This window comes from Psammomys obesus, unplaced genomic scaffold (genome assembly GCF_907164565.1).
Source record: "Psammomys obesus unplaced genomic scaffold, mPsaObe1.curated_primary_1811, whole genome shotgun sequence".
Taxonomy (NCBI): Eukaryota; Metazoa; Chordata; class Mammalia; order Rodentia; family Muridae; genus Psammomys; species Psammomys obesus.
This window is the reverse complement of record NW_026592732.1, coordinates 12756925-12783852: the sequence shown is the minus strand read 5'-3', so window position 1 is coordinate 12783852 and position 26928 is coordinate 12756925.

The following is a 26928-nucleotide window of genomic DNA, read 5'->3' as shown; positions in this document are numbered from 1 at the left end:
CATGCATTTAATTACTTGCTCTAGGGATGTGGATCTTTTGTTTGCATAATGGCCCAAGTAATTACAATCTGTGTGAATTTAAAAGTTGAAAGCTTCAGTTTCTGGCCACTAATACTGATTAGTAAGCTTGTGTTGAGGCAAGGCCAGGAATTAATAGCACCACAGACTCCAAAAGAGGAAAGAGACTTGAGACAGGCAAGAAGAGGGGCATTGTCTAACTTAGACTGAGAGGATCCTATGCTCAGTGAGAAGAAGGAGTCATGAGGAAGGGGTGGCAGAAAAGGAATCTCAGTATTAAACGAAAGAGTAGATAAAAAATGTTTAGGGAAAAATTTTCCTTCCAAGCCCAGTCTCTGGAGCTGTGACAAGGAGATCAACTGGAAGAAGAAAACCAGCAATGTATTTAATCACTGAGAGATAGGATTACAGATCATAAGGATAAAGAGGAATGGAACAAAAGAGGAGACTCAAGGGTGGTGGTGGAAGAGTTCAGTAAGACAAAAATTTGGTCAGTAGGTCATTCACCAGTGGATTTTGGTTCCTCAATAGAATGCCCAGATCACAAGACATGGGAATCTTCAACCAGGTGACACTGCACAGGAGGGTGTAAATTTATAGACCAGTAGAATGTAGGGAAGCAGGTCTGTAGAGCACTTACTCAAGTAGACAAGGAGAGATGAATGGGTAGATTAGGTGGAGGACAGAAAGATAATCTAACATTTGGAGTCAGATATGGTAGGTGCAAGAGGCAAATGATTTTTTGCAAGATGCTGAATTTACAGGGGGTTGTTTGTTTTGTTTTGTTTTTGTTTGTTTGGTTGGTTAGTTGGTGGGTTAGTATTTCTTTAGGGTTCAATGAGAATGTTCTAAAAATTAAGTAGTAGGTTTTGTTGTAAAACTTTATAAATGTACCAAAAAGTAGTTCATTGAACACATTCAAAGGAATAATTTTATGATATGTAAATTTTATTTCAATAAAGGCACTTGTGGTATTATTTTGTTGATAATATACAATCATCTTGTGTACTATAGTTAGCAAGTATAGTTTGCCTTGGAATAGGTAGTTGAGACATTCTAAATTCATTGAGAGATGTCATGATCAACATTTACACATGGTATCTGAAGGTAGGTTTGCTCAGGATCCCTTTCTGCTGCCATTTATAGAACCATATCTCCATCTTAAGTCAAATCACAGTTAGATCTATCACCTGTTACACACTCCTGGGTAGATATACAAATGAACCTAGAGAACCACCCAATAGAAGTACTTGGTCAGTTGTTTTACATTTACACAATGGAATACTACTCAGCAATTAAAAACAAGGAAATCATGAAATTTGCAGGTAAATGGATGGAACTAGAAAACATCATTCTGAGTGAGATACCCCAGAAGCAAAAAGGCACACAGGGTATATACTCACTTATAAGTAGATATTAGCCATATAATATAGGATAAACATAGTAAAATCTATAGTCCTAGATAAGCTAAACAAAAGGAGGACCCCAAGAAAGATGCTTAATCCTCATTCAGAAGGGCAAACAGTATAGACATTGGAAGCAGGAAAAGACAGGGAGCAGGGCAGGAACTTACCACAGAGGGCCTCTGAAAGAATCTTTGATACCCAGCAGGGTATCAAAACAGATGCTGAGAGTCATAGCCAAACCCTGGGCAGAGTGCAGGGAATCTTATGGAAGAAGGAGAAGATAGAAAGACATGGGGGGAGTAGACAGGAGTTCCAGAAGGAGAGCAAAAGAACCAAAAAAATCTGGGCCCAGGGGTATTTTCTGAGACTGATACTCCAAACAAGAACCATACATGGATAAAACCTAGAACCCCTGAACAAATGTAGCCTGTGGCAGAGTGTCCAAGTGGGTACCCTAGTAAGGGGAACAGGGGCTGTCTCTGACATGGACTCAGTGGCTGGCTCTTTGATTACCTCCCCCTGAAGGGGGAGCAGCCTTACTAGTCCACAGAGGATGACAATACAGTCAGTCCTGATGAGACCTGATAGGCTAGGATCAGATGGAAGGGAAGGAGGACCTCCCCTCTCAGTGGACTAAGGGGAGGGCATACGAACAGAAGAGGAAGGGTGGATGGGACTGGGAAGAGATGAGAGAGAGCTACAGCTGGGATACAAAGTGAATAAATTTTAATAAATAAAAAGAAAAAAGTAATACTTGGTCAAGCATGTTTATTGCAGCACTGTTTCAAAGAGTCAAGGTCTGGAATCAGCCTAAATGTCTATCCGCACATGATCATATATGGTGTGTACACACAATGGAGTTTTAGTCAACCACAAAGAAAAACAAAATTAGTCCATTTGCTGAAACAAATGAAACAGAATGTGAAGAGAAAAGATGGCCAGTGGTATGCTAGGGTCTGTGGTGGTGGTAATGAAACAATCTAGCTAGACACTACACATATGTGCAAATGGTACAATAAAATCCATTATCTTAAACAAGCAATGAAATGTCATTTCTAAAATTCTTAATGGTTTGCTTATAATTTTTAGACCTCTTGCCTAAAGAGCAACCACATGTTTTATTTTCTAGAGTTATCAATTCTCAAATCCCCTTTCAAGGTTACCAGGAAAGTTTTGTTTAAAAAAAAAAAAAAAAAAAAAAAAAAAAAAAAAAAAAAAAAACATCTGCTATCCATTTTGAATTATCTCTAATCATCCAATATTTCCATCTTCATATTTATTCACTATATCATCTGAAAGAGTTTTAAAGACTTAATGCTAAAGGATAATCAGATCTTTCCAAATTTTGCTCTTTTGCACAAAGCATAGCCCACTATTCACTCTTCAATTCACACCCTTGTTGGCCAAGTCTGCCATGGGGGTGAGAAGCAAATATAAACCACTTGTTCTTCATAGAGAATAGTACAGAATGTTAGGTCATTTTACCCACTTATCAGAAAAGGAAAGAATATAAAGGTAACATATCAGTTCCAAGATTCTATCAATCCCTTCAGCATATATATTGAGTGTGAATGAGCATTTTAGGCAAAGTATGTTAGACTATGGGTCAGCTCCACTGGCCTTCAGGAGCTCTAGTGTTTCTTCCACATCAATGGGCTCAGGGACCACTGGAAGCATGTAGGCTCACCTTTTCTTGAAATACAGAATCTCACAGTCTAGAGAAACCTGGTTTCAAGTATCTCCTCCACAAGAAATAGCCTAGACCTCACTTGCATTCCACCACTAATTAGATGTTAATTTCATATAAAAAATGAACTTCATCTCCTATTTGAAGAATTAAAATATAGAGTATGTTAATTTTGAAGTTGGTAATTCATCAATGTTAATTACTATTCTTATTTTCCACTGTGCAGTTCAGGCTTTATTCCCATATCACGCTCAGCCAAATCTCATGGTGTGGGTCAGATAGCAACTCCTAGTTAGACTCTCCCAACCTTCAAAGAGTGAAGAGCCCCCACATCTTTAACAACACACAGCAGCGAGTTTGTTCATTTTTAAACTTTAGAAAAAGAAGGCATCACACTATACTCCATGAGCTTGAATGTTGCTGTTTGGGAGTCTGAACAGAATCTAGCCATGATACTTGAGATTTTAGATGGATATGGAGCAGAGCTTGCACTAGCAAACAAAGAAGACCCTGAGCTATGGCTCTGACACACAGAACTGTGATTCAAGAGAGATTGATCACTTCTTTAATTATATATTATGTTAAGTGGTATGAAACTGACTGAGCAGAGAGAAAGGAGAAATCCATCTCATTTTTACTGAGAAGCTATAATTTGCCCAGCTTATTACCAGACACATTGCCATTGAATCCTCAACAAAGACACAATTACCCTAAGGTAATTGTAAGCCAAGGTGATCAACTAGTACCAAAGAATTTGCTGTGTTACTGAACTGTTCTCTCTCCCTCACCATCATGGAGGAGTTAAGCAAATGGCATCACTTACCTCAAACTTTCTCAAGGTCTTTCATGAGGAAGCCCACTGAAAACGGAGCACCTTCCAAAAATGTCCTAATAAACTCACTAACTCTGAGACAGAGAAAAACAAGAGGTTTCCCTCTACATGATTACAGCACCTTCATAAAACATAGAAACTATAAAACTCTCAACCCCATGTTTCCAGGCTTGGCCCTTTCCTTGGAACTCTAGAAGCTATTCAGTAAATGTTCATTGAGTCCTACAAGGCCCTGGGCCCTAAGATTCAAATTAAGCCCTTAATAAGCAAAAGCCCATTATTCAAGCTGTATATTCTTTTTTTTAAATTTTTTTATTAATTACACTTTATTCATTTTTTATCCCCCCATAAGCCCCTCCCTCCTCCCCTCCCGATCCCACCCTCCCTCCCCTTTCTGCATGCATGCCACTCCCCAAGTCCACTGATAGGGGAGGTTCTCCTCTTCTTTCTGATCTTAGTCTATCAGTTCTCATCAAAAGTGGCTACACTGTCCTCTACTGTGGCCTGATAAGGCTGCTCCCCCCTCAGGGGGAAGTGATCAACGAGCAGGCTAATCAGATTATGTCAGAGGCAGTCCCTCTTCCCATTACTATGTAACCCACTTGGACACTGAACTGCCATGGGCTACACCTGTGCAGGGGTTCCAGGTCATCTCCACGAATAGTCCTTGGTTGGAGTATGAGTCTCTGGGAAGTTCCCTGTGTTCAAATTATCTTGTATATTCTCTTTTAAGAATGGTATGAGTCTTAGTATCTGTTTTGAAACGCTGCTTGGTAGGGTCTTACAGGTGCCTTCTGTGGTAGACTCCTGTCATATGTCCAATGCACATCTCATTTGTCTTTCTAAGTGAGGCTTGATCATCTTACCTCGTGTCTGCTTTCTTGTTTATCTTCTTTAGGTGTATAGACTTCATTATGTTTATCATATCTTGGAGTTAGTATGATGGGGAAAGAATAGAAGCCCCACAAGGACCATATATATCTGGGCACAGGGTTTTTTTCTGAAACTGTTTCTCCAACCAAGGACCATGTATGGATATAACCTAGAACCTTTACTCGGATGAAGCTCATGGTAACTCAATAACCAATTGGTTTTCCATAGTAAGGGGAACAGGGACTATCTCTGACAGGAACTCAATGGCAGGCTCTTTGACCTCCTCAACCCCCTCCTGCTAGGTCACAGAGGAGGACTTTGCAGCCAGCCCTGAAGATACCTGATAAAACAGGGCCAGACGAAAGGGGAGGAGGTCCTCCCAATTCGTGGACTTGGAAAGGGGCAGGAAGAAGCTGAGGGAGGGAGGGTGGGATTGGGAGGGAATAAGGGAGCGTGATACAGCTGGGATATAGAGTTAATAAAATGTAACTAATAATAATAAACAATAAAAAAGAAAAAAAGAATGGTATGGATGTACAGATCGTTTCGTGATTGTAAAAATTGAATGCAAACTAGTGAAAAAATAAGCTAAAGAACAGAGTGAGCAAGTTCTATTCTATTCTATTCTATTCTATTCTATTATTCTATTCTATTCTATTCTATTCTATTCTATTCTATTCTATTCTATTCTATTCTATTCTATTCTATTCTATTCTATTCTATTCTATTCTATTCTATTCTATTCTATTCTTCTATTCCATTCTATCCTGTTCTGCTTGGCTCGGCTCGGCTTGGCTCTATCCTGTCCTGTCCTGTCCTGTTCTGTTTTGTTTTAAGCTAGCCTAGCCTAGTATGTTGCATTCTGTTACTGTGCTAGAATTAAACCCTGAGATACACCCTAGCCCAAACATGTTAGTCCCTGTTGCAGCAATAAAAGGTTTTTCTAGAGATAGTCCCTTACATGAGGCTTCGATTTTAGAGTAGCATAAAAGGACCTTTGTATAGAAAACACAGAATGGGTTTGGTATGAAAAAAAATAGACAGACTTGGGAGAAATTCTATGGGTGACTTGGTTCTAAAGGGTTTCCATTCCAAAAAGAGGCTCTGAGACGATGATACATGATATTAGTGAGTTTGTTCTTCTTATATAAAAGCCATGCTAAAATATTTAGATGATTCAAGTAGTCCACAATGTGCTCAAGCTCTGGTTCCATCTGCTCAACATTATATTTTAAGTGAGACAATGAGTGAAGAGAGTTCATCTGAGGAGGTGATTGTTCATCTGGGTCTTAAGTACAATTCCAAGGATAAAAAGAGTGATGCAAGGACAGTAAAAGCCTTTCCTTCAGAGATGCTGAAGACTCAGAAGTCAGAAGAGTACACCTTAGCAAAAGCAGAAACTCGACCTGCAGAGATTTAAACGCAGGACTCAAAGTAGATCACTAAATGTCCTAAATACAAAACCGAACCTTTAAACTTCTCAGGTGAGTCTAAAAAGCTTCCAAGTTTCATTGATAGGTATTTTGCTTAGTGAAAATAAAACTGAGGACCAAAGACTGGAGGGTGTAGATAAAGAATGAAACAGTGGAGATAAATGGAATTTCAGTTTGGTTGCAATATTACTTTATCTAAATCATTTCACTTAATATTTGCTAGGTAATCCAAGGTTGGTCTGCAGAACTATAGAAACTAATATACTAGCAACCTTCTCACAAGGATGGCATGTGGTTTTATTTGTTATAAAATCTGCTCTAGCATGGGATATGTCTGAAAGTGTGTGAAGCATTTGACAAAAAAATAAAAAACTATAAAACCATTTTGTTAAATAATCTATCTACAATAAAATTTTGATTTTATAGATTCATAGCATAACATATTTTATAACTGTATATTTTATAAAGTACAGCTTTATATTTTTCTGCATTTAAGTTCTATGTATCCAGGTTTATAGCATAAAAGTTGGAGATGAATCTCATTCAGTCTTGTATCATTCAACGTCCATTACAATATCTACCACAGAGGAGAGACTTGAAAACAATGGATGGATGGATGGATGGATGGATGGATGGATGGATGGATGAAAGAAAGAAAGGAAGGATGGATGAGAGATGGATGGAGTGATGGATCCATGGATGGAGGATGGATGGATGGATGGATGGATGGATGGATGGATGGATGGATGGATGATGCATCTATAAATAACATCTACTAAGTATTTTTACTCCACTTCAGCTCAGGTAAAGCAAAAACAATTTTCATGTAATACCCAAGGCATGTAATTGACTTTGGTTTCAATCAGATAATTTCTTCCGCTTCCATTTCTGATGTGAATCTTCACTGTGAGTTAATTTAATCATTGTGTTCACATTTTCTTTAGAGAAGCCCCAGGGCACTAAGGTGGTGGGTTCTGTTAATTAAATTAGATCAAATAATAATGATCTTTAATTTCCTAATATCAGGATCCCTGAGCATATGAGAGGTGTTATTTAAAGACATTTTATGCCGTTCCTTTTCTGTAGTAAAGAAAGTATGGTTACAATCAGTGTCCACATTAAGAAGAGATTCGCTGAACCCCCAAAGCCCTGAAATTTTGCTTTAATATAACTCTTCTGTCCATTTGCTGTGCTCTAAACTTCCACCATTAATATTTTATCCCTTTAGGTCAATAAAGAATTCCTTTCAAAATTCATATAACCCATACCAGGAAAAGCAAATCATTGTCTGATTCATCAAATACCTCTTTTACCTTTTCTGAACAAGGAGGGGGAAACTGTTTGTACAGTTGACACATTATCTCAGCTCACATTCAGATCCTATCACAAAGAAGATAAAGAATGTCAGGGGAGAAAGCAGAGCTGGGAAGCTAGGTTGTACTTTTCTGGCTTTGTAGCTCTTTCACTTCATTGAGCTTTTCTATGTTTCTTGAGGAAGTGCTCCCAGACAAATCCAAGGCTTAGGAATACAGGGATGACAGAGTAAAATTACATTAGCAACAAGGAGAGAGTTTTTAAATATAATTTTCATTTATTACAATTTATTTACTTTTTATCCCAGCTGTAGCCCCCACGCTTGTCCCTTCCCAATCCTGCCCTCCCTCATCTCCTCCTATGCCCCTTCCTCAATCCACTGATAGTAGTCCTCTTTTATCTGGTCTCATCAAAACTGTTTGTTTCATAGTCTTCCTCTGTGACCTGGTAAGGCTCCTCCCCTCCTCAAGGAAAGGTGATCAAAGAGCCTGCCACTGAGTTCATGTCAGAGACAGCCCTTGTTCCCATTACTTGAACACTTGGACACTGAGCTGCCACGGGTTATGTCTGTACGGAGGTTCTAGGTTATCTCCATGACTCATCTTGGTTGAAGTTATCAGTCTCAGAAAAGACCCCTGGGCCCAGAAATTTTGGTTCTGTTGTTCTTCTTGTGGAGCGCCAGAAATTGTGGTACAGTTACACAATGGAACACTACTCAACAACTAACAACAACAAAACCATGAAATTTGCAGGCAAATGGTGGGAACTAGAGAAGATCATCCTGAGTGACATAGCCCAGAAACAGAAAGACACACGATATATACTCACTTATAAGTGGATATTAAACATATAATAGGGGATAATAATACAAAAATCTATACACCTAAAAAGGCTAAGCAAGAAGGAGGACCCTGGGTAAGATGCTCAATCCTCACTCAGAAAGGCAAATGGGATGAACATCAGAAGAGGGAGAAGACAGGGAACAGGACAGGAGCCTACCACAGAGGGCCTTTGAAAGACTCTACCGAGCAGGATATTAAAGCAGATGCTGAGACACATAACCAAACTTTGGGCAGAGTGCAGGAAATCTTATGATAGAAGGGGGAGATTGAAAGACCTGGAAGGAGAGATTCTTAACTTCTGACAGACAAACAAGCCCTGCCAATGTTCCAGGGCAGAAGTGGTTATGTGATTCTTTGACCTTTGAGAACTGTAGGCTTGGTGACTGACTAACTATGGATAATAAGGATGATATTTATTTGAAAACAGTCTTTTTCTGTTCTTTTCGTTTTCTTTTTTTTCTAGTAAATAACATTCCTTGCACAGTCAACATAATAAAGTGGTCTTTTATCTTATTGTTTTTAAAACATATATTTTCAGAAAATAGAATTTTGTACATCTTGGATGATGAATTAAATAGTTTCAGGAGAAGGCTTCAGAGATCTATGGTAGTTTGGGAAGAAAGAAGTGATAACTCCCTAGCAGTGTGGAAACCTCAGGTCCTTGGAATCTGACTCAGAACCATGGAACTCCAGGCAGGCTTAAGTGAGACTGACTTATCTGACCCATCGACCTGGTCATCCTATAGTTACTGAGCTTCTTTGCATCAGGCATTGTGCAGTGCTCTGGAGTAAAAATGAGGATGAATCTGATTTGGTGACATTCAGTCTTTCAGGTCACATGTGCCCTGAGCAATTTTGGCTTGCATTAGACACTCAAGATGGAACAGCTATCTTATCAACCTTACTGCCCTTATATAAATTAGTTAAATCAAGTCTACGCTTCTGAAGATAGCAGTTTCTTAGCAGCTTTTCACCTTCAATTGCATAAAATGTCTTTAGAAAAAAAACTGAAACTTTCTATTTTCCAGCATAAATTAATTCTTTGCTCTTAATTTTTGTGTTCATCAGAATTGAGGGCATCTAGAGAAGCTTGTAAAATCAGTCAGTAAAAGGCTAAGCTACATAAACAAGATGTAGCACCCATAGCAGTACTCCATATACACTCAAAGGACTCCATATTCTTCCCCAGAGATACTTGAACAATCCAAATTTATTGCTGTTCTATTCACAAGAGCAAAAGAATGGAATTGCCCTAGAAGTCCATTAACTGATGAGCAGATAACAAAAATGCGGTACATATACATAATGGAATTCTATTCAGCTATAAAAATGAAATCATGAAATTTTCAGGAAGATTGGTAGATCTGGGAAGCATATTATTGAGTTGACCCAACCTCAGAACAACAAAAGCAGCATGTTCTCACTCTCTGGGCCTGAAATGTATTCATATATATTCCCAAACAGCTGTAACTGTTGGTAAAACCCAAAATTCTAGGGAGGTGACTAGTCTTGGGTAAAAGTAATGCTGTAGTGAGAGGTGTAGAAAGATTAATTTGACATGAACATGGAGAGGAGACTAGAAGACCAGAGATAAAGTTCAAGGAGAATTACAGATACACTTTATTCGCAAAATGTCGTAATGATAATACCTTGTAAACTAAATTGAAATAATAAATTAAAAAAATAAGCTTAAGCTTTAGCTTGATTTCTATTAAATACCAGCTGCACCTGCATAAGTATTAGCTGTGTCTGCTGTGATGCACATTTATGAACAATGAAAACTTTACAAAAAAAAAAAAACCGTCAGCAGAGACACATGGATCATAAATCAGAACAGAAAAACATCACCCATGAAGAGAAAGGAAAGTCTTCAAGGGAACAGCCCCAGTGATGCAAATACTGACTTCCAGCCAAGCTGTCTCCTGGTGGAGGCTGGACAATAGGCTTCTTCCTTAAATGGCTGGAGAGAGACTCTCATCCTTATCTGTATTCACTTTACCTTTTATTTTATTCCTGGGAAAGAGAAATGACAGAGGAGGAGCTCAAACAGATTAGCCTGTGAGTACGGGATGGAGGATATTACATCATAACTGTCTCTGAGCACTCTCCCACAGCTGACCTGTTTATATTACAAGGCAGGGTCAATTTCCATTCTGGGGACTCTTTTGATGTTGGTGAATAGTAATGCTTCCCCAGAATGCTGGCTTTAGAATAACGGCAATTGAGCCATTCAGCTTCTATGATGCAATCTTTCTGCAACTAGATAGGATTCTGTGCATGGATTCCATTGAGCCACACAACTTGGCCTGATCAAAGGCTTTGCTGGAGCCGTCAGAAAATGGTGCTCCGAATAATAGTCACTTTAAAACTGTTTTCACTGCAGGCAGGAAGGCTGCACGTGAGTGTGTATGCGTACTAGGCACACTCACACATTGCCACAATGTTGCCTCTGTTGAAACTTGAAATGTTACAACGTGGTCGTTTTCATGACAATTATTCAAAAACAAAAAGAGAGCTCTAGAGCCACATAAAACACCACAGGAATTGCTGTGCCTTTGTTGTGGCCAACGCAGTAGCTAGTTGTCTGTTTCAGGATCAGTGGAACCTGCAGAAATGTTTTTGACCTAATTCTTTGACACATGACTCTTTTATTTTAACTAATAAGTGAATAATCTTCAAAAATTACATGTATAATTACATGCCAAATTTTAAAAAAGATAAGACGACTATTAACCTTACAAGTTTTTAAAGGCAGAATAAACTTCTAAGCAATAACAATGAAAAAATGATGATAACAGTTCTTTACAGTTACTAGGAAATCAACACATGCAGGCTCTCAACAGTAAATGTGGGTTTTCTCAGCCAAATCTTCACAGCAGCAGCATGAAGTAAGCACACTGTACCAATTCTGCTCTGTATGAAAGGAGTCGGAAAGAAACAAAATATGTTGTCACTTGAGTTTTTGATCATAGCCATTCTGATGGGTGTTAGGTGAAATCTCAGAGTCATTTTGATTTGCATTTCCCTGGTGACTAAGGACACTGAGCATTTCTTTAAGCGTTTCTGCACCAATCAATATTCCTCTGTTGAGATCTCTGTTTATCTCTGTACCCCATTTTTCATTTGAATTATTGGTTATGTTGGTGTTTAATTTCTTGAGCTCTTTATATGTTCTGGATATTAGCCCTCTGCCAGATGTAAGGTTGGTGAAGGTCTTTTCCCAGTCTATAGGCTGTCATTTTGTTCTGTTGACAGTGTCCTTTGCTTTACAGAAACTTTTCCATTTCAAGAGGTCCCATTTATTGATTGTTGATCTTAGAGCCTGAGTTGCTGGAGGGGAGAGGAGCCCCACAAAGAGACCAACAAAGCCAAAAAATCTGGGCCCAGTGGGGCCTGAAGAGACTGATACATCAATCAAGGACCATGCATGGAGAGAAATTAGACCACCTATTCATATGTAGCCCATAGCAGCTCAGTCTCCAAGCAGGGGCATTCTCTGATATGAACTCAATTGCCTGCTCTTTGATCACTTTCCCCTGGTTGGGTGGCCTTACCAGGTCACAGAGGAAGAGGATCCAGACATCCCTGATGAGATTTGATAGGCAAGGGTCAGATTCTAGAGGAGAATTCCCCCTTTTCAGTGAACTAGGGGAGGCAGATAGGGAGGGAAGAGGGAAGGAGGATGGGACCAGGAGGAGATATAGGAACGGGCTACAAGCAGGATACAAAGTGAATAAATTGTAAAAAAAAAAAAAATAATTTATGGCTGTGAGCATAGCCTTTAATGGCTGAACCATGGCTGGCTCTTTCATCACTTCGCCCTGATGGAGAAGCAGCCTTGCTAGGCCACAGAGGAAAATAATGCAACCAGCCTGATAAGACTTGATAGGCTAGGGGAGGAGGAAAGGGGAGGAGGACCTCCCCTATCAGTGGACTTGAGGGGGGGGCATGGGAGGAGATGAGGGAGGGAGGGTAGAATTGGGAGGGGATGAGGAAGGGAGCTATAGAGGGAATACAAAGTGAATAAACTAATTTATAAAAGTATAAACAATTTTTAAAAGTGAAAAAAATTTAAGAAACTTAAAAATAATAATAATAAAATAAAAATTAAAAAAAGAAAGAGACAAAATGTGTGTAGAAAGCAGTCATTCGTTCAAATATTCCTTTAAGATAAGCTAGATTAACAGGTCGTACATTTCTGTTTAAGCCATACCTTGAGATAGCACATTTGTTTAGTTTTTATTTTTTTAGTTTGTGTTTATTTTTGTGTATGTGTGCATGCTCAAGTCTGAGGGAAAGCATGTAGCAGTCAGAAGACAGCCTTCACTAACTACTTATGACTTCTAAACGGTATCCAGGGATCTGGACTCTGGTCAGCAGACTTGTGTGACAAGTGTCTTTCCCCTCTGATCCATGATCCCAGCTTTGTTATGTATTTTGAATGGGGAGGTAGTTAATACCCTAAAAGCTGATAGTGATCAGCATCTTGCCATGATCTGGACTCATTAAGGCCATAAACCTTTCCATGTGTCTGAGGAGGTTCTGGATTGGATTGTTAAGGCTGATAGTGTCTACTGTAAATGGGCAAAGTTAATCCAGAAGCTGGGGTCTTAAAAGGAAAAATCCAGACGAATTGCAGCAGGAGAAATGTCACCAATGCAATGAGCACTTCCTCTTTCAACCTCAGAAATAGAAGAATCCTCATCCGCTGCCCAGTCTGTCTCCAACTCCTAGTTCAGGAATCAAGAAGGCAGCATCCTTAGCAGCCATCCACACCACCACCTGTGGCACCACAGCAGGCATGTCACATACCAGCCTGCTCCAGGGTTAGAGACTGATATTTCCTCAGAATATTTTATTCCATACTAGGGCCTATAAATTTATTTTGTTACTATTTTGTAAGTATAATTTTGTTATTGTTATAAATTGTAATGTAAATGTGTTTTCCGATGACCTTAGTTGATCCCTGTGAAAGGGAAGGGTCATTTGACACTAAAGGGGCCATGACCCATAGGTTTGAGAACCTCTGTTGTAGAGCTGTAAATACTGTAATACTTTAAAGAAATGGTATTTATGTTTTCCCTAGCCTCCATCAGGTCCATCCATCTTCCTTCATTCCTCAATGTTTGCTCTTAATATGTTGGCCCAGTCTTGGTTTGCTAGTGCCCAATCCCCATTCCTTCAACACACACAGACACACACACACAAATACAGCATTCAAGGCTAGCTTCGCTGTGGGTATACACTGGGGTCTCCACTTTGATTTTTAATCAGTTTATAGGAGTAGCCTGGAGATTTATGAAGAAGGAGCATGGCGTCAGCTCTTCTTGCCTGTGATCATCTACCTGTAAATCAAATGTCAGGCTGCCTCTCTTCATCACTCCATCTTCTACTGAAGGCTTCATGGCTACTTCCTCTGTTTCTACCAGAAAGGCCTTTGACATTCAGATGGAGACAAGGCATGAATTATTTAAATTTTATTTAAATGCCTTTCTGGAGTTTAATCTTCTGTAGCCAGCTGGGCACCAAATGTTTGATAGCGTAGGTTTTATACTGGCAGGTGAACCAGACAGAGTCTTTCAAAGGAAATACTGACTCAAAAACCTTAATCACTGAAATTATAATTTGTTCCCTCTAGGGCAAGAAGGCACTTGAATTAAAGACATTTTCTTCCCGGAAAAGTAACGGATTCTTTATATATAGCAGTGGTCCCAGGGTTCAAAATTGTTAGATTTTTGTGTAATGTTTTATTCCATTTTTAAGCAATGGAAGAAATGTTCCGACTTTACTATTATCTGGTCATCTTGCACCTGTGTGAGTCTAATTTTTCTGTGTATGATGGGTATAACATTGATAAAACCAGCTCTGCACTAACAACTATAATCTGCATGTGAGAACATAAACATTTCTACACCATTATCATAGCAAGTGTACTCATCTTTTCTTGTCCATAACATGGCATACATGAAGACAGGGAAGTAAGGCCTGGAGCTTCCACAATACCAGGTCTTTCTTTAAAAACATTAAGATTACATGAAAACAGAAATGGCGTCTACTGGAGGTAAGGAGGGTAACCAGCAAGACTTAAGGAAGAAGGGCAGAAGTTGGTAGCAGAGAAGAGAGGTGAATAAAACCAATGATGGTGACACGGAAGTATGAAAATGCCATGGAGAACCCCTCACTTTGTATGTTAGCTTTAAAAACTATAATCATTGAGTGAGAGGCTCTGTCCGGTTCAGTGGTTCTTGTGTTGGTTTCATCGCATTCTTAACAGGTCAAAAAGCAAATCTTTGTGAAGACCCTAACCAGCAAGGCCGTCACACTAGAGGCAGAGCCCAGGGACACCATGGAAAATGTGAATGCCAAGCTCCAGGGTAAAGATCTGACCAAAAGAGGTTCATCTTTGCAGGCAAACAGCTAGAAGCTGGCCACACTCTTTCTGATTACAACCTCCACAAAGAGTTGACCCTGCACCAGGTTCTCCCTCTGAGAGGTGGCTAAATTTTTCTGTCTGCATTCCTAGTGGGATCTGATGGCATTACTCTGCACTCTAATCATTTACTTCAATTTACGTTTAGAAATGACAAGTTTTTAAAAATATAGCTGAACCTCTGTATAAATGTTAATAAATGTTTTGTTTTATGGTAAACATAAAAAATAAATAAAATACTATAATTGTCATCATTGCCATCATCATCATCACCTCGAGAGTGGAATTACATTTTCAGGATTCTTCAAAGAAAGAGAAACCGTAGAGTGTGTGGGCTTATTAAAATGGCTCACAGGATCACACAGGCTCAGAGCTTGAAAGGTGACCTTGTAATGTGACAGCATAACTAAGTTCAAGAGCCAGAGACTCCAATGATAGCTCTTCCAGTTGAAACAGCCAAAAGACAAACAACATGGTGCTGATATTTAGACCACCAGCAGCAGAAGACAGGGACACAGAGAGAAGCACCTTTCTCTCCCCCCGCCCCCCATTTCACCATCCAGACTCTACTTACCTTCCAGCTTTCAGTACTGGCCTTCCTCACAGGATAACATTTTCTGAGAAGATATCCTCAGAAGACACCCAGAGGAGATGGCTTGGTTCTTTAGGCATACTACAGAGTAGTCAAAATCAAAACTCATACAGGTGGGTTTTCAAAAATCACAGTAATAATAAATTTAACGAAAAAGAGAAACTACACTTAGACATCACAAAGTACGTTTTATTGTTTTGAATTGCTTATTATTGTATAATAGAAATTACAGTAAAATTGATAAAATACAGAAAGAAAGCAAATGCGCACTTGAGTTAACTAAAGTCATTTTGATTTACATGGAGAAGGAAATCACAATTTTATTTCAGATCATATCCTAGGCAGCAACTGATGCAGAGAAAGAATTGAATTGTAAATATTCATAAGGAATGGGCTTCTGAATTGTTTAATAATCCAACCACCTGATATAGTCTAAGGTCCTGAAATGACATAGTCCAGAGGGTTTTATCGGTCCATTTTCTCTGCCAGTCAGAGAATTAAAAGGCAGGAAAAATCTGAAACACAACACGGAGCAGCAGAGAAATCTCAGGCACTCTAGACAGAGTCAGTAGTTGAAGGAAGGTAGCAGAGAAGACTGGAGCATTGGCTTACATGTCCATGTCTATCTCCTATCCAGAACCATTGGTACCCATGTCTCACTCCACAGTTGTTACTCCTTCCTCTCCCTGAGGACTTTAGATCTTGATGATTGGAGTTGAGGATTGAGCTGTGTTCTCAGAGGAGAACGGCTTTCTGTTCTGAACTTTACTTCAAGGAACTAGTTGAGACAGCATAGTGGAAACTATCTCCAAGTCAGGATGAGGACATTAAAGGAAGGCACTGCCAAACATTGTGTGCGATATGTGTGTGTGAGAGAGTGAAAGAGAGAGAGAGAGAGAGAGAGAGAGAAAGAGAAAGAGAGAGAGAAAGAGAAAGAGAAACTTGACTAAACACAAATCAGAGATACCTTCATCTTCACATCTTCTTGTTCTGGTATCAGGATTATCTGTGGCTATTCCAACATTACTAACAAAAAAAAAAAGGAGAGATGGAGGGAGATGTAAGGATAGAAAGAAACAAAAGAAAGGGAAACGCTTTTAAAGTATTGATGGTGACTACAGCAGCTGTAGCAGTTTTGTGATTCCAAATAAACTACCTCTAAAATGTAGGAACTTCAAACAGTAATGGTCATGCATTTTCTTCCATAGGTTCTACAGGCTGGAAATGTGGCATTTCTTAGCAGGGTGGTTCTGGCTCTGGCTCCTGGACATAAGGATTCAGGCAGAGGAGATAGATAAGGTCATGGCAAAAACATCTTTATTGCATTGTTTTGTGCCTAGACTGAGAGATGACTCCTGCAGCTGAAGCCTAAGGCATCCAGGTTAGCTCATTCTTTGTCATCGTTCTACACAATCTTACCAGCAAGCAGCCTCAAGGACCCTGGACTTGTGATCAGGTTTTCAGAGTATGACCCAAGAGAGCACTAGGCAGCATCATTTATCCTCTAAAAAGTCACTCTGGCAAACTGCCTCAACATTCTTTTGGCAGAGAGAGTCAGAAAGACCTATATGTGATAAAGGGTGGGAACAAAACCTGACCTCATGCAGAAGAAGACCAAGGTCACATCTGAGGTCATCTGAGGAAAATAGGACTTGGTATGACCATCTTGGAAAAATGTACAAGCAAGGACAGAGGACTCTAAAACTATAAACACTTTCAAATAGTGAAGGTTTCCTAAGTTGGTGGAGAGCTCCTATTCACTTTGGACTAGACGTGTTAGCACTGCAGCTGAGAGAACGAAGCCTTCTGGGGGCTCTGCATCCATGGAGTACACGGTGCGCACTGCAGTGTCTGAGAAAATGAAGATCTACCGCTCATAGGGGCCTTGGAGCCGTCTTCTAGAGTCTACTGCAGCAACCCACATCGCTGTTGTCACCGGTGGACAATCCCGGGTTGTCACAATGAATGATTGGTATCAATCAGTGCAGCTCCTGACCCTCTCTCTAACTTATGACAGGTTCCTCACACTCTCTCTGTAGGGTCCTGAGCACTTGGCTGTTTTGCTTTCCTATGCTCCCTGTCAGAGCAAGAAAAAATGCTTACTGCGAAGTTCTGCCTGCTTATGCTGACCACTCTCATTGCTATAATCTTTACACCCCCTGCCATTTCCACGTTCAAACCCCAATGAAGTACCAAACATCAGAATATGAGATCTAACTTTCTGAGCAGCTGCTAGCGTCAGTTCTTCTCAGGGACAAAGTGCTACCAGTTGCCAAAAGGGTACAGCAAGGAGGCAGTGGCTGAATGTCGTCTGCCTTATACCCGGAAGACATATTGTCTTTTGAAGGCATTCTTTGGGGCTGAGCTCTTTGTAACTCAACATGCCATGTCAGCGACAGAACACCACATTTGTTCTGTTATAGAATCTTCTTTCGTTACCATGTACAGTTTCTCTTTTGCTCTCAATGCCATGGTAGATCCTCTCCCAAATAAATCTACAGTATTTAGGTTTTAACTTGGGATCTTCACTTAAGTCTAATAAATTAAAAGCTAATATTAAAATCCAAAATGAAAAAAAAGATTGAAGCATATGGTGAAAAACAATGTTAAAATCATTGACTTAGCCTTAGCACATGCCTTTAATCCTAGCACTTGGGGAGGCAGAAACGGGTGGATTTTTGTGTGTTTGAGGCCATTCTGGTCTACAAAGTGAGCCCAACATACCCAAGGTTACACAGAGGTTATACACTGTCAAAAAACAAAACAAAACAAAACAAAACAAAAATTATTGACTTAATTTTTATTTGAAAAAAACTAAGACTGTCAGACAATACATGACATCTGCATAGTATCATAGCTCAAAGAAAAGCCTAAGACTGCAGTTTGGAATATTTTTCAGCTATAAAGTCTACCTTTTAACATTGTATATTAAGTGTTTTCTTAAGAATGTAGGCAGATATGGGACTGTAGTTCTCATCACTTTAAAAGATTCCTCGAGAAAGTAGAAAGGATCTATAATTATAATTTTAAATAGTTCATGATAATTTAATGTTCATTAACAAAACAACTAATAGTTACTGAATCCTTATTGTCTGCCATACTATTATTTCCAAACAGTTTCCTAATTTGGATACCATCACCACCACTGCTCCATAGATTAGGAAACAGAAACACAGAACTCTTAATACACACTATGGTTCTGGCACTATGTGATGGAGTCTGCATCTCTTTCTCTGTCAGTACACACGGTTTTTGTCTCCTGAAACAGCTCTCATAAGAACTGATATAAAATTGCTGGAAAAGTAAACTGCTGGGGCTAGAGAGATGGCTCTGCACTGAAGAGGACGGAGTGCTTTCGCCGAGGGCCAGGGTTCCATTCCCAGCACCCACACGACTCACAGTCATCTGTAACTACAATTCCCAACGATACAGTGCCGTCACCCAGCCTCCTCAGGCACTAGGTATGCAAATGGTACACAGACATAGATGCATGCAAAAAATTGTAGACATATTTTTTTTTAAAAAAAGGAAATTCTAAGGAGTAATCTAAAGCCTGTTGTACATTTAATTTTCTATTGCTTTAACAAAACACCATGACCAAGGCAACTTATAGAAGAAAGTTTATAGTTCCAGAAGGATAAGAGTCCATGATGATGGAGCAGAAGCAGAAGGCAACAGGATGTTAAGAGCTGACACGGAACATTCACATCTTAAACAACAAATGCAACATGGAACTGAGAAAACTAACTAGAAATGGCTCAAGGCTTTAAACCTTCAAAGCCTGCCTACTGTGACAAACTTTCTCCAGAAAGACCACGTTCCCTAAAACTCTCAAGGAAACTGATGCAAAATCATAGAGCACACACAAACTTTCCTATGCAATATCTAATTAAACATTAATCCTTAAAAATTCTTTGGAAGCTAACACTATAACCACAACAGTGTAACTAATATGCACTGAGCACTTGCTAATGTAAGGTCCTGAGAGCTTACAGTGTGCTTTTCTTCTTTTTCAGTCTCTTTTTGAAGCATGAAAGGGTGAATTAGTGTTCTCAGGCTGAGAAAGGAAGATAATGCTGAGCTTATCCAAACATCCATCACTTTGACCACTAGGCTACACCATGCTCTTGGCAAACAAGGACATTCTTGCATAGTTCTGTGCATTTCTGTGTACCCACCCATGACAAATGTGAAGGACTGGATAACTGATAGTAGATAAATAAAAGCAAGAGGGAACAAAGAGAAGGAGATTATTCAATTTACAAAACAAAACAAAGCAAAAAAAGTCACCAGTCAGTAAAACAAAACGGTATGTTCATGTGGTTGTGACAGTGGTTGGATTGTTGTCACCAGGAAGCAGTCACATAGGCCAATGTGTCTGCAAATATTTAGAGTTCTGATTTATCTTCAAGAGGGCAGGCTGTGTCCACAGCTGCATTCATGCTTGGATCTTTTTGCAGTTTATAAATAGCAGCAACAAGACACAATGATGATACATGCAAAACACTTTTGGGGCTCTTAGCCCCACACAGCCAGCTCTCTGGGGCCAGGTCTACACCACCAAGAAAGGCATCCTGCTCTACTTGACTTTGACCAGAGCCGTGACAACTCGGAATGACCAAAGAATTAAAAAATCCATAATCCACAGCACTGATTGCCATTAAATGACAAGCGTGTTTACTCCAGAGAGCCAGGTTTTATGTTTTTTAGTACCGTGACTGAGTCTCCAAGCCAGTCACAAAAACTTAAATCTCTCAGAACATGATGTAGCTTTGCCTAATGTTCTATCTCTTTATTCCGTCTTGAAACATAAAAAGCTAGAGGGCTATCTCTGAGGCTATGGGAGTTTGCTGCTGCTCTTCTAGAGGACCAGATTTCAGTTCCTAGCATCCAAGTTGGGTAGCTCACAACTGTCTCAACTCCAACCCCAGGACATATGATGATCTGTTCCCCACAGGCAACCCTACACACACACACACACACACACACACACACACACACACACACGAGTCAACCATATTTTTAAGGTGATTCTGATGTGTGCCTGATGCTCTGAATATACATATTATGGGAGAAGATTCTGAGTTTGTTTTGTTTTGGTGTTTAATTTTTTCTGCACCAGTTGAGTGTGTAAAAGAGATGCAAAGTGACAGGTCTGTGCTGTTCTCCATTAGTAGGTGTTGACCTTGATGCCATTTTTGAATCTTTACCCTCATGGCACCTAAACCAGACCACAGAGAGGATATTTTAGAAAATAAGGTCTTAGAGGTTTATGAACTCTTTTTTTCTAATTTTTTAATTTTGTTTTCTACGCATTGAAGGTACTGAGTTCCACTGTGACATTTTTGTGTGTATGTGTCATCACTCTGTTCTTACTTGTCTCCTTTTTCCAGTGTGCCCCAACATGACTCCTTTTCCCTCGTAGAAGTCTCCTTCTCTCCAAATAATCTGTTCTTTGGTTTGTATAGATGTGAGGAAAGAGGAAGCCTTCAACTGCCTGTGAGAATTGAACTGGTGCAGCCAATTCGTGTGTCCCTTAAAAAAATCTACCAACAGGGCCACGGCGTGATCCAGCTATACCACTCTGGGAATATCCCCGAAAGCTTCCAAGACAGCATGTCACACAGACCCCTGCACACCAGTGTTTATTGCTGCACAATGGTTGAGACATTGAGCCAGGTGAGGTATGCACCAACGGAGGGAGAAAACAGTTTTTAACCTCTTTCTGCGTGTCCCTCCACCTGAAGTTCATTCTCTGGTCTCCATTCCTGGCTGATCCTTTCCCGAAGATCAGGAAGGGTGTTGTCTATGTTTTGAAATTCGTGTTTTCCAGGAATAGCGTCCACTAGCTTGCACCTGTCTCCTAAAATTTCAACTGGGTAACATTAAGGTAAAGGAAATTAAAAATCCAATACTCTATTCAAACTTGCCGTATTCCAAGTGCCTCGGAGTCACATGCCATCTCTGACTTGAGACTGCTTGGCAAGTCTACCCCTGCAGAAATTTCTCCTGGGCGGTGCTGCTTAAGCAAGCTCCTTCAACCTAAGCCCTTCATGCAGCGGCTTCACTGGGTTTGACCCCAGCTCCCCTCAGCTTACATCTGTGCTTTCGACTGCACAAGCATGGCTGCTGTGATTGTTGAGAATCATCTGGCAGCAGGCTCCGAGCTGTAAGAAACGCCCAGGGGCTCTCAGTGAGGAAGCACGCTGATAGCACGGTCTGGGATATGTGCTTCACATGTGAATTGGCTCGCGCAGACCTACGTTGTCTGAACAATTACAAGTCTAGGGTTAGATTCTTTGCATTCTGATGAGGTGGAGAGGTCGCAGGGCAAAAAAACAGCATACAGCTCAATTCTCCCTGTGCCTGAATCATTTATAAGTTCCCCATAAATATTCATGGCAGGTAATATATATGTATAGATGTGTGTGTATTTACTCCATGTGCACGATTAAAATTCATTCACATTAGATTTGAAAGACTTAATGTTTACCAATGCTAGAACAACTGTTGTGTTAGTAGAAGTGACTTTGGGGAAAGGAGAAGAGGGAAGGTGTCCTTTCTGTTTGAGAGCTGCAAAGGATGGGAGGACATAGAAAATATGTTTCTGCAGTCTTACTTTTTCATCTCAAAATTACTGTGGTCCTGGCTGTCTGCACTCTTGGGCATCTGTCATATGATTTTCTCTGGGAGATAAATTCAAGCCTGTTCTCCCCAGATAGTGACCCACAGTAAACCAAAGAAGCAATTGTGCCCCAGTCTATTTCAATGAACCGATATGTTTGTTGATTTTATGTCAGCATTTTGCAGAAAGGGTGACTTACAAGAAGCCAGCTCCATCACCAAAAACTCCACTCCAGCTTGGGTTATGACTCATGCAGGGGGCCCCTCTGGAGCTCTCTGCACCACTTGTAGGCAGCACCTAAACAAGCCAGAGACACTATCTACCCAGAAATCGTTACAACTTCTACAACTTGGAGGATGGCATTCTGAATCTTTTAAGTTCTGAAAGAACCTGAGAGTTGACACTTTATTTGCTTACAGAGTCTCTTCATTTCTCCAAGAGGAAATATTTCAGTTCAAAGGGGATCTAGACAGCAAGGTTTCTGAAGGAAGGCTGCTCCCTCCCATCATCCCTATTATCAGAATGAACTATACCACTTCCTTTTCTCACATTTAAATACCAGGCAGTGAATATATATGTGTACATGTATACACATAACTATAAATGCTGACCTGGAGTGATTTTCATTCAGTGTGGTTTTATCTGTCTTAAGTAGACACTTCTCTTTAATTTACAGGGAACCTATGTGTGTCCTATATGTATGTTAGGCTCCTTATGGCCATCAGGTCGTATTACTGAGATGATAACCCACAGAGGCAGTAAATGCTTACATACCCATTTTAGGGATGAGCATATGAAGGTTACATTTGGCATTATTCCCAAGGTCACAGAGAAGATTTCCATGGCTCTGATTCAACATGAAATACATTATTTCAAAGAAGCTACAAAGGGATGTGAGCTGGAGTGTCGGGAGGGGAATCTGGCATTGTGTATCTTGGTGATTTATGTAAGCAACAGCTGCCACGGGCCAGGGAGACTTGCCTAATGTGCAAAGGCCATTCATGCCTTAAACTTGACAGTCACTCCATACTGTGTGTTCTTGCAGTTATTTCCCAATGGATATGTTCATTTTTCACTACCATCCTACTTCCCAGCTCTACAATCAAGCCCGTGCACAGTAGCAGAGCCACGCACTGAGTTTTTAGATTAGGGAATTCCCTGTGCATTTTTCCTTAATTTCCTCGCCTCTCATTTTCACAGATCTGGAATTAGGCTCTGACAGATACCCAGGCAAGAAACCCAGCTCAGGACCATCCCTGCCTTCAGATAAGATTATTCACAAAGACAAAGGCCTGGAACATTTAACAAATTCAAGTACAAGCAGCCAGACCAGCCTAGCCAGGCCAGGGAAAATAGATTGTAGTGTCAACTTAATCAATGGTTCATCGCTGCGCTTTTTCAGTGCTTGAAACTTATTAGGATTGAAGCTGCATTGCCTGGCTGAAAATCAATCTGGAATTTTTCAAACAGCTCCAAACTGTAGAAATACAATTACAAATAATTTGTTGACTTTCCCAAGCGCCTTGGGAAACTCCATGCTGAGCTAAGTGAGGCTGGCACATAGGCATACATCTGATTTGGGTACAGAAGCAGAAAAATGTGAAAGAAAGGTTCCAAACTCAGGGCATTTTGATCAAACCCCATGTCTGTGATCAATGTTAAAGGTACGGTGACAAGATAGGGAAAGATGAATGTTAGGCTCTCTTAACATGGAGACTGACTATAGTTAAAACTAGAATGAAAGATCCTAGAGAAAGCCATCGAGCTTCTCTGTGGAGTCTAAAATAGTTCCAAGGATGGCATGGATTATCAGGACAAAGGAAGAGAAACAAAATGGTAGTGTCAGATAATCTAATGCAATGAGGGGCTGAGGGAGCCTTAGGAAGCTTCACAGTGCCTGTGTGTAGATTCTTAAGATGTTGCTACGATGATAATAGAAAATGCTCAATGCTGGTGCTGGAATAAGAGATACTGAAGTTATAAGACAGAGAGAACAGAAAAATAGCTTATAGCACCATGGGGGGGGGAGAGAGAACAGTTGCATAACATTTAAAAACATAACCTCTAAAATCAATGGACATCTGGGTTGAATTCTGGCTCTGCCATTTACTATAAAGCTTGGTGTGAGACATTTAACCTCCATGAGACCCAATTTCACAGCCATTGACAATTACAATGCTTCCCACCCCTGGGGCTTATTGAAAAGATAAACTGAAACAATTAAAGGCTAAACAGCATGTTTTGCATATAATATGCAGTCACAATTGGTAATAGATGATACTATCATGGCAAGCAACCTTTATTTTAGTAAAGGTTGTTGTTATGTTAGAGTACATATCACCCAAAATATATGTTGAGGTGCTACTAAGCAATATTTGCCCATGTGAAGCTATTTACAAATAAGTTAGTGTGAGGTGATTAGGGTAGGCTTCATCCATCACAACTGTTTCCTCAAACGTGGAAAAGGAGTTAAGAGAGCTGTGCAAAGAAAGGAAGTTATGGAGAAGGAGAGAGAACGAGAATAGAGCTTGAGCTAGGCTGAAGATGTACAGCTCCAAGCCAGGGAGTGTCTTCAGTACCAAGGTTTGAAGAGGTTACGGTCTTGGCTGATACCTTGACATCAGACTTCCAGCCTCTAAAAATAAACTCTGATAAATTTCATTGACTATTAGAAGCTAAAGTTTCCATAGCCCTTACCCAAGCAATATCTGTTCAATTAGCTCGGCTTTTATTAAGTGGTGCACAAGGTCAAAAGGAGGTGCTTCATTTTACCAGAAAAACATTAAAAACACGCAGACAGACTGCATAGCTTTGAATGTTGTAATGTGGACGACATTGATTTTCATAATAGTTATAATGATATATTATATTATGTATTAAATTAGTTAGTTCTAGCTATTGTAACAAATCATCATTGAGTGGGTAGCTTAAACAACAGGAAGTTAACCTCTCATGATTCAAGAAGCTGGACATTGGCTATCTGGTGGAGTATAGTAGGATAATTTCTCCTGGTTTACAGGAAGCTTCCCTTTTGTTATGTTATCGCTCTTCAGACTGTCGCCATAGGCAAGAAGATAAAGAAGATTCCCGGTTTCAGTTCAAGGCATGAATACTATAGCACCACTGTTTTCCCTCATAACCTCACCTAACTTCAGACACCTCCCAATATCCTTTCTCAAAAAGCTCCCCTCCTGGTTCAGTGCTTTCAAATGCACATGGTCTGAGGAAGAGCACACACTCAGTTTCTAACAGTGGTGGCAAGAAAGCTGCACTTTTCTCTCTGAGCTACAGTTGATACAGAAATAAATTTTTTGGAAGAAGAGCCAGAGTAGGTCAAAGGCTGAGTAAGATATTAATGCTGCCCGCAACATCGTAAAGTTAAAAGTGTTAGAATGGTGAGAGGCAACAGATATTTGGGGGAGATCTTTGCAGGAGAGTTTTATGTTACTCTTAAAAGCAGGGTCTCATCTTAATCCCTGGAAAAGTGAAATGAATTGCAAGAGACACTGTTTGATAAATACTTGAGATAATATAAGAAAGAATGAAGAAACATAGCAGATTAAACAGCTCATACAACACCTCACTGGGCACAAGGCTTCTCTGTGTTGTTACATTCTCAGTTGACACACTGAAAACAATACCGAAGGAAACACACTGAATTAGAATCTGAATGATAACCTCATTCAAAAGTGTGTTTGGGGCCAGGACAAAGGTAATGATATATTCGGATATTAATGTCTACATCTAAATATGTATTTATATACGTGCATAAAAATTTTAAACACTAAAATCCATTTCTCCTGAGAACTCTCTAAAAACCTCTCGAAACTTCTGAACCTGGATGTTTTGCGGCCACAATGTCAAGTGACAAAGCTCTGTGGACAGCCTTCTGCCCGAAGCTTTTAGTGCTTGGCCCTTACTTCTGCACCGCATGGTTACTGGAGCTGACAATCCCCAAATAGCTTTATAACACGCAGCCTCTCTATTCCTCCTAGACTTTAGAAAGTCTTAAAGTTTGTGCTTCATTTCCATTGTGGGAGGAAGTGAGTGCATTTGTAACCCTCTCTAAATCAAATCCTTCCCTGTACCCAGGCCAGGTTCACAGTTCTACCTTTTCGAAAGATAGAGTGAAGCTTAAATGTATGAAGAGAGCATCGGACCAAGTCTCACCTCTGTTCTGCCTTTAACTGTTTCCAAAGAATTACAGAGCGTGAAAGTGAACACAACTTCTTCATTTTTCAGATTAAAAAAGTCAAGTCTAGAAAGGGTGCTGTCCAGCATCGTATATCAAAAAGTTAATAGGGCTGCCAATGTAACCCAGGTCTCTTACCTTAAGATCCTAATCAGTCCCCCTATCTTGCAGCCTAATCTTTCTCACATATTTGTTCATCGATGTGGGTACTCCAGGCTCTCTTCCATGAATGAAGCTGGATCTTATCTGTTTAGGTGAGAAACGAGAAAACTTTCTGCACAGGGGCAGACAGTAAATACTTCAAGTTCTGAGTCCACATACTCAGCCCAGTCACATACTGTAGCCGCTCAGCCCCACAGCTGAAGTGGCTGTAGACTAGAAGCAAATAAGTTCCCCCTACAAATAAGTTCCCCCTGAGGGAAGGAGAACAAGAGCCACAAATGGCCAGTGGATCATTCCCTGTCTTTCCCTGGTCTAGCTTAGTCTCTCCTAGTCCTGACAGTAGGAGCTCATTCCTCTGATCCTCAGTATTGTAGATATATCCTGCCTTTCTTCCCTTACTGTACCAACAATATCTCTTTATATACACTGTATACATCCATTTAACTGAAAATTACTGAACTTCAACCTTGTTGGAAGGTCAGGGCAGTGAAAGGAGCTGTGGCAGTTAACAGTCAGGTAGTA